Source organism: Carcharodon carcharias, chromosome 15 (assembly GCF_017639515.1).
Source record: "Carcharodon carcharias isolate sCarCar2 chromosome 15, sCarCar2.pri, whole genome shotgun sequence".
Classification (NCBI taxonomy): domain Eukaryota; kingdom Metazoa; phylum Chordata; class Chondrichthyes; order Lamniformes; family Lamnidae; genus Carcharodon; species Carcharodon carcharias.
The window spans coordinates 49,929,575-49,946,218 of NC_054481.1; the positions used below are offsets into that span (position 1 = coordinate 49,929,575).

At 40.4% G+C, this 16,644-nt stretch overlaps 1 protein-coding gene across 3 annotated transcripts in view; it reads left to right on the top strand.

Annotated features, from left to right (window-relative positions):
- lmf1 (lipase maturation factor 1) overlaps window positions 1-16,644 on the top strand; it is a 662,806-nt gene that overhangs the window by 157,716 nt on the left and 488,446 nt on the right. The gene's annotated exons all lie outside the window — the stretch shown is intronic.

Here is a 16,644-nt window from a genome sequence, read left to right on the forward strand (position 1 = left end):
CATGGAGTTCATTGACATCTGCAATTAACTGATGCTGAAATTTGTAATTGCACCTCGTCCTTTTTGCCCAAGTGTCAGAAATGTTCTTAAAAATCTTGTTCAGAAGTTCCTTAAGTTAGTATGAGGCTGTGATAGATCTTATTGGCCACTACTTTGTCTTTTCTTTGAACAGACCTTTTGCAACATCATAAAGTAGAGCTTGTTAGGGGACATTGTATATATTCTTGTCTTTATTAAGACGTTGTCATTGCTCATTAAAAGCTGCTGTTAGTGCACTTGGAACACACAATTCCTGAGCAACTCCTCAACATTAAGTGCAATGTTTTGAGGACAGATTTTAACGTGAGCAGTTCTCTTATGCTGTGCTCATACCCAGGTTGCTGCTTGATGCCCATGGGGCTTTGACACTGCTGAGGCCATTTTCATACATCAAAGTGGATTAGCTGCTTGTCACAATCCTTTCCAGTTTAGTGTATTAAACCAAGTGTTTGACGTAGATTTTCACATTAGTCTGAGAGTTTGTTTTTTGATTAAAATCCTGAAAGAATCTGAAGTCTTGTCCCTAGGCACATGACCTTGGCTATAAACTAGGACTTTCCACTAGCATTATAAAATGATAGGAGGAGACCATTTGGCCCAACACACCTGTGCTGGCTCTCTGAAAGTGCTGTCTGTTTCAATTCCTCTGCTCTTTGCCCATAAGCTTATAAGTTTTTTTTTCTACTGTTTATTTATTACCCTTTTATACATTTGTTCCTGATGGGGCATTCCATGTCCTAACAACTCACATCATTAAAAAATTCTTCCCTTGTTCTTTTGCTGATGATCCTAAATTTATGCTCTTTGGTTATCTACTCACCAACTAGCTTTTCCTTCTTTATCAAAATCCTTCACAATTTTGAACACCTAACTTTCTCTTGATTTTCACTCTTTTAAAAAGAGCCCTATTTATTTCGGTTATCTTCATAACTAAACCTCTCCTCCCTGGAATCCTATTACTTATCCTCTTCGAGGCTCTTTCTATGACCTTGGCATCCTTCCTACAATAGGGTGCCCAAAACTGTGCACAGGGATATTTAAATAACGCAGCTTATTAGGGGAGCTGGATCAATGGTGCTCTTCATTGTTAGAGCATGGGGAGGGAAGGGAATAATTGGAAGAGAGGGAGGTTTATTGAGTTCATTGAGAGCTGGTAGATAAGCTGGTAGATATAAGGGGGATGATGCCCAACTGGCAGAAATTGTTAAGGGAGGGAAGAAGGACAGGGTTGGTAGATTAGCTTAGAGGCTGGAGTGAGGTTACTAGTGGTGGTTTAAGGTCTTAGTTTGGGGAGAGGAGTTGTGAAGTGAGCGAGCCAACAAAAGCATTCTGTGGGAGAGTGTGGTAGGATCTGAACATGATTCAGTAACACCATTAAGACCCTCATGAAAGAGACACTATCAAGGGTCTGAGGGCAGCAGGATGCTAGTTGATCAATTTATTTTAAAATCACAATATTGGGATGTTTGGCAATTAATTGGACGCAAAGTGGGGTGGCTTCCAGAGACAAAATTCACAAAATGATGTGAGCACTTAGACTACAGTATGGAAGTGCTATATTTCAATTAATTTGTTCATAAATGTATATTGACAATCAGGAATAAACATTAAAAAAATGACTTGTATGTGGGTACCTTAGTGAGAATCCTAAATGGCTGAAGGTTCGACCATTGTCGAAATACATTCCCCCTTGAATCATTGCTGTGATGTAAGAAGTACAGTTTTCAATTGTAATGTTACTTGAATTTTAATGTTTAGAATAACTCGAGATGAAAGCTATAGGAGTAACAGATACTGCAAAACCTGTGGTAACCTGCTCAGTGATTTTAATCTATCAGGTGGTTTGTACCACCTGGCACAAAACAGACCAGGCAGTGACCCACAGTTGTTTTCCTAGATGGTAACACAGTGCGTACCTGATTGGAGAAATAGTACATTTTCTGATTTCCTTTGCCATTGATGAGGCAGCTCATCAGAAAATCATGGGTACATAAACTTTTATTTTTCATCTGTTGAAATTCTTAATGAGTTGTCCACTGCACATGGCACAGACTTTAGGAAAATTTTGCTGACCGAGTCCAAAGATTTTTAGCTTTGCTGATCTGCTTCATTTGTAAATTATAAATGAAATTGTTGAACAACTGTGAGCTCCCTCACTTCGATCTAGCCTACTTCAACTTGCAAGGGTGTTCATACTGCAAGATTGTTGAAGAAGTTAATCAAAGTTGTGAAGCGTGCTTATAATCTGTGGTCAGAATTTTGACCTTGATGGGTGGGCGGGCAGCCGAACTCTGCCGCCAAAATGGGACCGGTCACCATTTTGAGTGGGTGGGCCAGTTAAGGCCTGCCCGACAGGAAGCACTATGCACTTCCTGTGTGGCGGGGGGCGATTCCTCACATGCACGCGAAAGAGCACACTGCTCCCTGAGACTAAGTGCTGTCTCAGGGAGAGTGCTAAATGTTTAAAAACCTTTAACAATAGAGAAAGAAAAACGTTATTAACGTGTCCCCCTCATGTGACACTGTCACACAAGATGGGACATGTTAATAAATATGAGTGAAACTTTAATAAACTTTTTTAAAACTGAGATGAAACCTCATCCCACCAGTGGATGAGGTTTCATGTTTTTTCAGAAGCCCACTGGGGCTCCTGGCCTGCCCGCCAGCCTTAAGGTTGGACGGGCATGTCTTTCAACGAGCTTAATGATCCTGTCAATGGCCTCAATTGGCCATTGACAGGTCGGCGGGCGGACAGCTGATTTCACTGTCCGCCCGCCCGCCTTCCTAAAAGTTTAAATGGACCGGGATGACATTGGGAGTTTCTCCCAACGTCATCCCACGCCATTTTCCCGTCGGCGAGCTCCCAAATCGCCGATGGGAAAATTCTGGCCGGTGAGTCAGACGGTTTATTTTTTTCCTCCTTCACTGAACAGGTGAAACACAATCTCTCCTCAGCAGCATGGCAGAAAGCTGATGAAGCTCCAGCTCCATATATATGCCAGAAAGGTTTCTGACCCATTATTGTCACAGGGCATGTATAGCCATCTCTATAAAAAAATGTTCTGTTTAAACCAAATCATCCTCTGTATTAAAGTTGAATCAAACACAGCTTGAGAATACCCATTCAGCCTAACACACAGAATCTCAGAATTTTTACAGTGCAGAAGATGGCTATTTGGTTTATGGTGTCTGTGCCAGCTCTCCGAAGCCTAGTGCCATTCTTTAGCCTTCTCCCTGTAACCCTGCAAATTCTTCCTCTTCAGATAGTAGTCTAATTCCATTTTGGATGCTTCAATTGAACCTGTCTCCACCACAATTGGGCAGTGCACTCCAGACCTTAACCAACTACTGCATGAAAAAGTCTTTTGCTCATATTGCTTTTGCTTCTTTTGCCAATTATTTTAAACCTTGATCATTCTTGATCTTTTCACGAGTGGGAACAGTTTCTCCCTATCTACTCCGTCTAGACCCCTTATGATTTTGACTATCTCTATCAAATCTCCTCTCGGCCTTCTTTTCTCCAAGGAAAACAGTCCTAGCTTCTCCAATCTGTCATCATAACTGAAGTTCCTCATGCCTGGATCTGTTCTCATGAATCTTTCCTGCAATCTCTCCAGTGCCTTTATATCCTTCCTAAAGTGCGGTGCCATGAACCAGATGCAATATTCTACCTAAGGCCTAACTAGTGTCCTGTACAAGTTCTATATTACCTCCTTGCTCTTGCACTCTATGGGCAGAATTTTCTGCCTACCAGGCCGGCAGGCCCGACCCAATCTCCGGCGAGCAGGGAGCCAATCCCTGACGGAGAAGCGGGCCCCGCCGCCGTTTTTAGTGGGTGGGCCAATTAAAGCCCGTCCAGCGGGAAGCACTATGCACTTCCTGTGTGGGCGGGGGGGATTCCCCAAATGCAAGAGTCCGCTCTTTCGCGCATGTGCACCGAAGAGCGCACATCATCCTGAGGCTAAGTGCTGCCTCAGGGAGATCACAGACAGTTGTATAAACATTAAAAATAGAGAAAAAAAAATCCTTAACATGTCCCCCTCATGTGACAATGTCACACGAGATGGGACATGTTCATAAACCTCATTAAAACCTTATTCAACTTTTTAAACCCCTACATGAAACCTCATCCCGCCGGTGGATGAGGTTTCATGTTTTTTCTATTCCCCACCGGGGCTCCTGGCCTGCCTGCCAACCTTAATGTTGGATGGGCAGGTCCTTTAATTGTTTTAATGACCCTGTCAATGGCCTCAATTGGCCATTGACAGTTCGGTGGGCCTGCAGCTGATTTTGCTGCCGGCCCGCCTTCCTGAAGATTTAAGTGGGGTGGGATGACGTCAGGGGCTCCCCTCCACAACATCATCCCGCATCATTTGGTGAGTTGGCGAGCGGGCCCCACCTCCCTGCTCGCCGACAACAAAATTCAGCCTTATGTACTTATTAATAAAGCCTAGGACATTGCTTGCTTTATTAACCATGCTTTCAACCTGTCTCACAACTTTCAATGCCTTATGTACATGTACACCCAGGTTCCTATACTTTTGCACTCCCTTTAGAGTTGTACCCTTTATTTTACATTGTCTCTCCGTGTTCACCCTACAAAAATGAATCACTTCACATTACTCCTCATTGAACTTCCATCTGCCACCTGTCCACCCATTCCACCAACTTGCCCATGTCCTTCTGAAGTTCTACACTATCCTCATAGTTCATGATGCTTCCTAGTTTCATACCACTTGTAAATTTTGAAATTGTGTCCTGTACAACATGGTCTAGGTCATTAATATCATCAGGAAAAGCAAGGGTCCCAACACTGACCCCTGGGGAACTCCACTAACAAACTGTCCTCCAGCCCGAAAAGCTTCATTAACCACTGCTCTCTGTTTCCTGTCACTCAATTTCCTATCCATGTTGCGACTATCCCTTTTATTCCATGAGCTATAATTTTGCTCTCAATTCTGTTGTGTGGCATTGTATCAAATGCCTTTTGGAAATCCATGTACACCAAATCAACAACATCAACCTTCTCTGTTACCTTCTCAAAAAACTTCAAGTTAGTCAAACACGATTTCCTTTAAGAAATCCATGCTGGCTTAACCCGCAATTTTCCATGTGACTATTAATTTTGTACCAAAGTATTGTCTCTGCAAGTTTCCCCACCACCAAAGTTAAACTGACTGGCCTGTAGTTTGAACAAGAGTGTAACGTTCGCAATTCTCCAGCCCTCTGTCATCACCTCTGAGTCTAAAGAAGACTGAAAAATTATGGCCAGTGCCTCCACAATTTCTACTTTCATTTCCCTCAATATCCTTGAATCCATCTCATCTGGTCCTGGTGCCCGATCATCTTTAAGTATAAATAGGCTATCCAGTATCACCATCTGATCAATTTTAAACTATACAACTATCTGAACTGCCTCCTGTTTCACTGTAGCATGGGTAGCATCTTCTTCCTTGGTAAAGACTGTTGCAAAGTATTTATTTAATACCTCAGCCATGCCCTCTGCCTCCATGCATAAATCCCCTTTTTGGTCCCTAAATGGTCCTTCTCCTCCTTTGACCACCATTTTACTACTTACACCCCTATAGAAGACTTTGAGATTCCCTTTTATGTTAGTTGCCAGTCTCTTTTCATGCTCCATCTAGGCTTCTCTTATTTGCTTTTTCGCTTCCCCTCTGAGCCTTCTATATTTAGCATGGTTCTCAATTGTATTTTCTACCTGACCTCTGTCTTAAGCGCACTTTCTCTTCTTTATCTTAATTTCTATCTCTTGTCATGCAGGGAGCTCTGAATTTCTTTGCCCTACCTTCTCTTTTGAGGGAATATACCGTGACTATACCTGAACTATCTCTTCTTTGAAGGTAGCCCATTATTCAGCTACCGTTTTTTCTGCCACCTTTTTCCTGCCATGCTTTGATTCCAATTTATTTGGCCCAGAACTGTTCTTACCCCCTTAAGGTTGGCTTTCCCCCAGTAAATTATTCTTACTCTGGATTCTTTTTTGCGTAGCCAACCTAAGCCTTATGATACAATGGTCACTGTCCCTAAATATTCTCCTCCTGACACTTGATCCACTTGGCCCACCTCAATCCTAAGAACCAGGTCGAGCAGTGCCTCTTTTCTCATTGGACTGGGAACATACAGCTGTAGAAAAAAATCATGAAATCACTCTAGGAACTTTTGCTCTTTTCTGTCTTTTAACCCTGCTATAATCCCAGTCCATATTCAGATAATTAAAGTCTATCATTCTTACACCTCTGTAATTTATTTGCAAATTTGTTCCTCTACATCCTTCCCAGTTGTTGGTAGCCTATGGACTACATCGAGCAATGTAATTACACTTTTTTTGTTCCCTAGTTCTAGCCCCTCTGGGATTTCCTCTCCCTCCAGCACTGCAATGCTCTCCTTAATCAATACCTTTTCTTCCTTTCCTATCTTTCTTCCTCTAACAACCTCTTTGTTCTTGACAGGTTTCCACGATTCCTTGGCCTATGTCACAGCTTCTGAAATTAATATAGATAGCTTTACAAAGGATTAATTTCTATAATTTAGAAATTGTTCAATGCTTTTGTGCTACCAATAGGGAAGTCGATCCAGATGGAAACTAGAAAATGTGCACTGCATTTAATTTCCATAAACTTGAAGAAACAAGATTGGCTTTGCTACAGATACTAGCTGAAAAACCCTGGGGAGATTTGCTCCTGCAAGAACTCCTTATTTTGGATGTAATAAATGAAAATACCAAATTTAAATAATTAGATGTCCAATTGCACTATGGTAAACATCATCTTGGTGATCACAGTTTAAGCCCTGCAGTGCTAAGTAATTTAAAAGAAAATCCATTTTGTACAGCTGAGAAATGTTCCCAAGGGATTTACAATGAATAATAGATACCCGGGAGTGATTTCAAAGCAGTAATCTAATCAACCTTCAGAAGACAAATACGAGAACGAAGCTTGAGCAGATTGAGTCGTTTGAACATAGATTATGTTACAACCTTGAAATCATTCACTGATATGTTATTATTTGTAATGTATACTGTTTCAATTATTCATGGGGAAATTTTTGTTTTTGCTTTTTTTTAGTGCGAGTTGTGGCTGCTTGTTGGTGTGAATTTGAACTCTCTTGAATGCACGATGATGTTAGTCATAGAAATTGCAGTAGAGTAGGAGGTGACTTGACTCACTATGCCCTTTCTGGTGCACACATGAAAGAATAACTGTTGTGACATCACTACAGCCAGCTTATTAAGAAATGTCAGTAACTGGTTGCAAGTACAAACTATAACCTGCATATCAGGAATTCTATATACATGTAAGGGAATTGCAAGCCAGTAAATTAGTTAAGGGATTTGGTTGATATCGTAGATTACAAGGGAAGGTATGAGCTGGTCAACATTGTTGGACCAATGTAGAGACCAGATTAGTGCCTGAATTATCTCTGCTATTGTTTACAATCTATACTCTAAGATTTCTCAAACTTGCTTCAAACGAGCAAACTCTCATTTTGATTTTTACTTTTCATGATGTGGATAATTTTTCTGCCCCTGCATCTTTCCATTCCATTCTTTAGGGCTTGTGTATAATAGTGTGCATGTCTTTAAATGGCAATTTAAGGCAGAGGGAAAATGAAGAAACAGAAGTGTTATTTTTGGTTGGTGTGTTATCGAAATGTTAATGTTTTGGTGGAATTCTTGAGATACAATGACTAGGAGTTTTTTCTTTTGCTCTTCTTGTCAGAATCCAAGTTTAAGCCAGTAGTGACGGAATTTTAAGAATTGCTCAATTTATTTTTTCAGTGGTTTACTAGGGTGATTTGGCTTTGTAGCCAATTCATTAACAAAACATTGACAACTTCTTAATTTATTTAAGACTTTTACTGACAATTAGTCAAGTTGGCAACTAGCTATATGTGCAGGAAGCTCCATAGAAAGAATTGGCTGCTGTTTGATTATTTGAGTAAACATGTCCATGCATTACAGAATAATAATGCTTGGAGTAAACTGTCAAAATAATCAATTAAAAATTGGCTTGAAACATTTGTGCTTCACTTTAATTTCTGCTGATCATTGGCAATTTTTGTGCTGCTATTTCAAATTGCTCCCATTCAAGGACACTCTGAGTCATTTTACTATCATATGTTTTCCTGACAGTATAAGTTGTGGGGAGTAGCAAATTTCAGCAATATCTTTACTTTTTTTCACTTGAGGGGATAGGGTACATTTGGACCTTGTTTTAATCTTTGTCATGCAGGTGTGTTGATGTCAAACATTAAATTTCAATTTCATCTGCTGGATTCACATGGAATTTTTCCAAAAAAGCAATTTCAACTGTTAAAACAAAGAAACAGACTTAAGATGGCTGCCACAGGTCACCTGACTTTTGGAACTGCAGGTTGACCAAGCTTCTGGAATCTTCTCAAAGATAAATTACAATGAATGCCGAGACCACATCCTTGTAGAATGTCACACCTACCTTTGTCAGGACTTAGCACAAATCAGCAAGGACAATAAGGCCTCAGACTTTCTGTCTCCAGAACCACCAGGAGAACTAATGAAACTCTGCACAGGGAAGCGCTCAGGACCCCTGTTCGCCTCTATTATATGTTGATGGTTTTGACCATCAGAGGTGGAAACTCCTTCGTTAACATCAATAGATTTTTGTTTGTTTTCCATTGCGTATCAATTGGCAGTCATCACATGACTGAACTCTGATTTTTGAAAGTCTTTTATCACAAAACCCTGCTTCCCTTGGAGCAGTCTGGAAAAGTAATGTCTGAAAAAGTAATGTCTGAAAGGCAGACAACACCAGCAACCAAACTTTGCTCACCTTTCCTTTCTCTTTCAACTAACTTGAACCCTGCCTGCTTATATCATACTGTGGTCTATTGTACTATACGCTGCAGCCATGGATAACAGCATAAAGGATTTACAATCAGCGGACTCTGTATTTTACGTGCCTTTTCTTGTTGAATCTTAATCTGACCAAAACTTACTTTGTAACTTGTATTTTTCAAAAGCGTGCGTGTGTGTAAACAGTTAAGTATATACAGTGAATTGGCACATTTATCCTTATAAACTTCAAAAAACCCTGTTTTGATCAACTGAGGAGTGGGGAAAAAGGCGGGAGTCCTCACCCTTCCTCCCCGGGCCATAACACATTAAAATAAAAATCTTCTTTCACTATCCTATTAACATTTCTGTTGCAGTAGTCATCACTCCTCCACTGATAGAACGGCCAAGCCCGTTTCTGCTGTTATGCTAAGTTGTGTGAAAGAGCATTTCTTTGTTCTGATTCTTCCCTAATAAAACCACTCTGTACTGATATGTACTAAAAGACTGATATGTTGAATTTGAAGGATGTGCTGATAGGATTAGATAAAGAGGAGTTGGAAGAAGTTCATTTGAAGTATAAACACATATATAGACAAGTTAGGGCAAATGGTCTGTTTCTGTGTTGTAAATTCTATGTAGTATATATAATTTGCTGGATAGCAATTAATGTACAAGGGTTTGATTTAATGTGGTGATTCTTGATACTTAAGATGGGTCTGCACAAAGTGCATTATTTGCTGATGGTCTTAGTTCACAGACCACAAAAAAGCCTTCTAATTTTTTTGACTTAATGAAATAAGCATTTGTTATATTTAGGTGGACAAAACAGTGCGCACGTCTTAATAATTTTCATTCACATCTTCTGTTTAGAGTTGGCTAGAGAAGGAACGTAAATCACCTCTAAGAAAGATATGGATAATTAATCAAATATTGAAAATGTAATGAAGCACAGTTATATTCTTTGTGCATGTATTTCACACTGTTGTCTGTACAGCCTGGGTCATCGTGCTGGGATAATTGTATTAGATTCATGATTCATTTCCAAGGTTTCTTTGAATGCTTTACAAATTACCAAGGTGTGTTGAAACCATGATATGAGTAGTGTTGGGATGCAATGACACATGAAAGAACAATAAACATAAGTCCAAAGGGAGCTTGTATTATTTCAGTTGATGTCGATAGTGCATGGCCTATTACTATAATGTCATGTTTAAGAGGGAGGGAAACCAGGGATTTATAGACCAGTTAGCCTAGCACCTATTGGTATTTTTATAATTAGGATAGAGTGACTGACCGCCTTGAAAATATTCAGCTGGTCAGGGAGAATCAATGTGGATTTGTAACAGGTAGGTCATGCCTGAATATTTTGAAGAGGTGACTAAATTACAGGGGAATATCTCTGGATTTTAGTTACACGGACCTCAGAAGGAATTTGATAAACTCCCTCATAAGAGACTGTTTATTAAAGCTGCAGTTCATGGAATTGAAGACAAATTATTGATTGGGTTCTAAAATTGGCAAATTGACAGGAGACAGAGAGCAGGGACAATAGACAGGCACTCTAATTGGTAGGATTTGGCTAGTGGTGTTCTGTGCCTCAGCCATTCACCATACCGATTAAAAACTTAGATGATGGGATAGAAAGCTGCATGTCCAATTTTGCTGATGACACAAGGATAGGTGACATTGTAAGTACATGTAGTGTGAATGAAAGCATAACTTTGCAAAGTGATATTAATAGATTAAGTGAATAGGCAATGCAGTGCAACTGGATTTCAATGTGGGCAAATGTGTGGCCTCCCCCTTTGGATTTGAAAAGGATATAACAGAGAGCCTTCTAAATGCTGCAAAGCTAGAAACAGAATGGATTCAAAGAGACTTGCGGCCTGTATCCATAAATTATTAAAATACCGTGAACAGGTTGAGAATAATCAAAAAGGCTAATAGAATGCTGGCCTTTATATATCTAGATGATGAGGAAACAAGGGGCTGGAAGTTATGCTACAGCCTGATTAGATCACATCTGGATTACTGTGAACAATTCTGGAAAGGATACATTGGCTTTGGAAAGAATGCAGTGTGGATCTACCAGAATGATACCTGGAATACAAGATTTTAAAAATTCTTTCGTAGGATGTGGGCATTCTGGCAAGGCCAGTGTTTGTTGCCCATCCTTAATTGCCTCGAGAAGGTGTGGTGGACCACCTTCTTGAACTGCTGCAGTGTCTGAGTGTTAAATTACACAGAGATTCCGCAAACTAGGGTTGTATTCCCTGGAATTTAGAAGGTTAAGTGGTGATTTAATTAAAGGGATGATTTTCACGATATTAAGGGGAGCAGGTAGCATAGAGAGAGAGAAACTACTTCTGTTCCTATGTCAGTCCAAGTTTATAACCTGGGGAGTCCCTTAGACTTCTCAAGCACTCGGTAAACTTGAAAAGTTTTTCCTCTAATGTTTTGAAAGTGTGGACATGTGTGCATATTCTCAAAACATTTAAAATTTACTGACTGAGAACTTGCACCTTGAGGTGAGAGCTCGGTCCAATCTAGGGAGTATGAACAAGGTGTTGCCTTGCTGGAATCGATTCTGTACCTGTCAGTCCAATTTGAATAGTCTAGTGATAGGGAAAACAACCCTACCTTACTGACAGATTGAAAGTAAGCAAAGACGGCAAGGCTTTGGGTTTTGTGTCAAGATCCTGACGTGGACCATAAATGGGAGTCATGACCCTGCGCTATGTGGGGCAACCAAGCCAACTGGAGGCCCTCCAGCATGGAAGGAGCTGTAGCCTGCAATTTCAGATGAGAGAGAAAGAGAGAGAGACAGAGATGGAGGCACCCTCTCAGCAATTTTTGAAAATTCCAAATTAAAGAATGGCCATAGCAGTCAGGCCACCATCGTGAGGGGTGGCCCTCTACAGGTTTGTCACTGGTCACAGTTGTTACCAGGTAGGTGGGAAGGAGCTCAAAACCTGCTTGGAATGCTCGCCCCTCCTGGTCTGCCACAAGGCAGCAGGCCTGTTCTCAACACTGTGGGAGGGCTTGCAGACGGATAATTGGCTTTGATTGTTCCATCACCTACCGCAATTAGTTACTTGCCTCTTGTGGATGGTGCCTCTATGAAAATGCCCTAGGGGCGGGATAGTGCCTGCAAGCTGGCATGCTGGCTGGCAGTGCAAAGCTTTGTGTCCACCCACCTCTGTATTTGCTCCCATGGGGGTGAATATTCTGTCCAATGTTGCAACATTTTTGAATTGCAATAGTGACTACACTTCAAAAGTACTTCATTGGCGTAGAATCCTTTGAGATGTCCTGAAGTCGGGGAAGGCACCATATCTCTTCCTCTGTTTTTCTCTCTCTCTCTCTCTCCCCTATCTTCCCTAAAATCTGTGACATTGTCAGACTTCTCATTAATCCAAAACCCTATTCAGTTAACGGTAAGGATGTACCTCCAGGACCAAGCTGCCAAGTGACTACCATTGCTTTAACACAGCTACTGTTTTAATTAAAGATCCACATCCAGGTGACAGAGTCATAGATCACAAAAACTAGATCCATAAGTTTACTGCTGGGACAAGGAAGTCTTGATTTAGCAGTGGCAATGCTCAGAACCAGCTCACGGAAGCCATTTTCCATCCAAATGAAAACAATGCTCATGTCAAAGCAACGTGAGTGTAGCTAGGATTAGAAGGTAGATGGAAGAAGAAAATTGCTTAAACGTTATAGTTAGTGTTAGTAGAGATGCATTTAAATCTGCATCTAATTTAATTCTGCATTATTGCATTTGAAAGTAAATATGTCATGATATTTACCATCAAAACAGGTTTCTTCTTCAAAACTCTTTTCTTCTCCGCCGATGCTGCCAGACCTGCTGAGTTTTTCCAGGTAATTCTGTTATTGTTTTTGTTTTGGATTTCCAGCATCCGCAGTTTTTTTGTTTTATCAAAACAGTTGCTTATTGTATATTTGAAATCCTAAATCTCAATATATCTAAAAGGCTATTTTATGATCCCTGTTTAACTGGGCAATCAAGCTTGTCCCTTGACCTCATGTGCTGATCTTAGTTGTAAGCTCCACTATAGTGCAGTAACTTTCTCACCCATTTGGCCTCTCAATTTGGTTTGGTATTAAGTATGTACAGACCTAACGAAGGGTAATAGAAATCAGAATCACATTTTGTTCTCTGCTTCCTATGTAAATGACTAGTTTGACTGAATATGGTTAAGGGCAAAAACTGTGTATTTATGTAAAACTTTGACTTGAAGACTGATTCCAATCTGCGTATTAGCATATTTTGTCTGATTTAGTCTCTTGATCTAGCCGAGGCCAATTGAAGTCCCTTCCAATCAAGCAGACAGGATAGAAAATGCAGTGTTTTGCAAGATGTGTGCCAAAAAAAGCAATAGCAAAACCAAATTTGTTGTTTCAGTACTTCGTGTGGTTTTCCTGACAATTTTCTGAACTATAGTTCATATATAGAAACGCATAGTTTGTTTGAAGGGATCTATTTCTTATTTAATTTATTGAGACTTCTCAGTTGTCTGACATGGGTATTCTACAACATATATCCAGTTCCAATGTTAATTAATTAAAGGGAGTGTAACTGAGACAAATCCATATAATAATTGACTTGATAAATTTGTGGGAGATACATGCATTTTGCTTTCTCTTACTCAGTTCCCCTGAAGCTGTGTTACCCCCTTCCTTGAGTATGATTTCAAGGCCACTGGTGCCTGCTGGTACCTTTCCCCCAAGTGACCATTACTCATTTGCAACTATCAGCAGTGAATATGGGTAAGGTATTTGACCATTGACTGAGTTTGATCCTGTCCCTGCCCAAGGCCAATTTCTAACAGGAGTTACTGGATAGCAGTCAGCAGGAAACCTGGCTGATTTTACTTTCTAACCCAGAGGCCAATTGTAATGCTGCTTAATCATCCAGAACAGAATCTGCTAACTCAGCATAGAAAGCATCAAATATGGACCACTTTGAAAATCTTTGATAAGGACGTGATCAGATTAAAACTCACATGAGGGGAAAAAGATTAGTTTGAATTTCCAAAGAACAGAATAATTTAGGCTCCTACTGAGTTGAGGATTTCAAGAAGAAAAGCTAAAATTTGCATTTTTATAACTATCTTTCACTTCCTCAGGATATTTCTAAGTGTTTCACAGCCAATTAGTTAATTTTGAGATATAGTCATTGAGAGGGCAACAGGGCCTTGGTTTCATGCCTCCTCTGAAAAACAATGCCTCTGACAGTGTAGCACACCCTTGGCACTGCAGTGAAGTGTCAATCTAGATTCAAGGTCTGAAGCAGGGTTTGAACCCGTGACTGTCTGATGCAGAGGTAAAAGTGCTACTCAGCCACGGCTGACGTAATTTTTCAAAAGTTATTTTCAAAGAGTTAGTTTTGTTCCTGGGGTTATCTTTTTATTATTTGGTCCATTTGCCAGGGTTAGACGGAAGAATATTTCCTGTAAATGTATAACTTATTGCTGTAACTTATTTACTTCTTCATCTTTGGTAAAATAAATTTACTTGATAATTTTAAGGTTAAATGTTGTTGTAATTTTTGAACAGCCGAAGATTAGAGTGAGATCCAAATGAGGCACAGTGTAAGTTTAGTATCTAATAGCAATTATAAGACCAGCATATACTCCCTTGAAGAAATGGGAGACAGGACATGTCCCTGAAAGTAATCTAAGGTATAAGAGATGAAATAAAAAGAGCAGAGCTATTAAAAAGGATCCAAAAATATAACCGGTACACATGAATTTATTATTTATTTCCCCTCTTATTTTTGCACTTTTGGATTCTGTACCATGTATCCATCTCTGGTGAGTGATGGATTTGCATTAATGTCTTGCATGAAGGAAGCGAAGGCATAGTAGCTAGATTTGCAGACGGCACCAAGATATATTGTGAAGGAGATGTAAGGAGTTTGCAGATGGATATAAATAAGTTGAGTGAGTGGAAGAATATCCAGCAGATAGAGTATAATGTAGGACAATGAGAAGTTGTTCACTTTGGCAGGAAGAATAAAAAAGCAGCGTATTACTTAAACAGAGAACAACTGCAGAAGTCAGAGGTGCAGAGGTATTTTTGTGCATGAGTCACAAAAAGTTAGTATGCAGATTCAGCATGTAATCAAGAAGGCTAATGGATACCTATCCTTTATTACGAGAGGAATTGAGCATAAAAGTAAGGATGTTATGTTTCAGTTATACAGGACATTGGTGAGATTGCACCTTAAATATTGTGTGTAGTTTTGGTCTCCTTATTTAAGGAAGGATGTAAATGCGTTGGAGGTGGTTTAGAGGAGGTTTACTAGATTGATACCTGGGATGAGCTTATGAGGAAAGGTTGGACAGACTGGGCTTGTTTTCACTGGAGTTTAGAAGAGTGAGGGATGACTTGATTAAAGTATATAAGATCCTGAATGATCTTGACAAGGTGGACATGGAAAGGATGCTTCCTCTTGTGGGAGAGTCCCAAACTAGGGTACACCGTTTTAAGTTAGGGGTTTCCCTTTTAGGACAGAGATGAGGAGAAATTTTTTCTATCAGAGGGTTGAAAGACTTTGGAATTGACGGCCTGAGAAGGCAGTGGAAGCAGGGTCATTGAGTATTTTTAAGGCAGAGGTAGATAGATTCTGATTAGGCAAGGGAATCAAAGATTATTGAGGGTAGGTGGGAATGTAGAATTCGAAACACAAACAAATCAGCCATGATCTTATTGAATGGCGGAGCAGGCTCGAGTGACTGAATAGTCTACTTCTGCTCTTATTTCATATGCTTGTATGCAGTGTACTTGGTGCATTCTTTACTGGCAGGCAACTCTTTATTCCTTGTGACCTAGTCTTAGAACAAACTGTATACTGCAATTCGGAATTATGAGATTAAAGACACATTTGTGTACCAGCTAAGAGGTACTACATGGCAGGACTTTAGACAACCCAATTCACTAAGTGCACACAACACTCCATTAGCATTTCACTCAGGCTGGCTGTTGTGGGCAATGGAATAGTGTTGTACAAGAGTGGTTGACACTATGACAGATTGAGCAGAGTAGAAGGATCCGCCCCTGTAGTTACCTGATCTAGTCATGTTTGATAGTGACACCAAGCCCTGAGTTTCTGAAGATGCTGGCAGAGGCCCAAATCTAAAAGTCCCACCCCCAAATCTGGCCTTTACTGTTTTCACACATTGGGGGGTGGGGGGGGTGGGGGGTGGTTCGGGGCGGTTCGAGCAGGTTTTAAATCGCACATCTGTGGCTCCTGGAGTTGCCCATATAAATCGGCAGCTACCTCCACTCGTGTGATTTTGGTGGGGTAGGTGTCTGAAACCCAAAGTGTGCAGAATACATCAGGTTACCTGCTGTAAGAGCAGGGCTGAACCGTGTGGATTTGTTTGGATAGCTGGGGTACCCTTTTGAGGGGATAAGGTACCCTTTAGACATGGTCCTCGGACACCTATGGGAAAGGTAAGGCTTCTTTCAGGGAGAGGTAAGGCATCCTTTGGGAGAGGTTTATTTATATTTATTTATATTTACAAGAATGTTGCCAGGGCTTGAAAATTGCAGCTGTGAGGAGAGATTTTATAGGCTAGGTTTGTTTTCCTTAGAACATAGGAGGCTAAGGGGTGACCTAATTGAGGTGTACAAAGTTATGAGGGGTCTAGATAGGGTAGACAGGAAAGACTTGTTTCCCCTAGTTGAGGAGCCAATTACCAGGGGGCATAGGTTTAAGATGATTGGTAGAAGGATTAGAG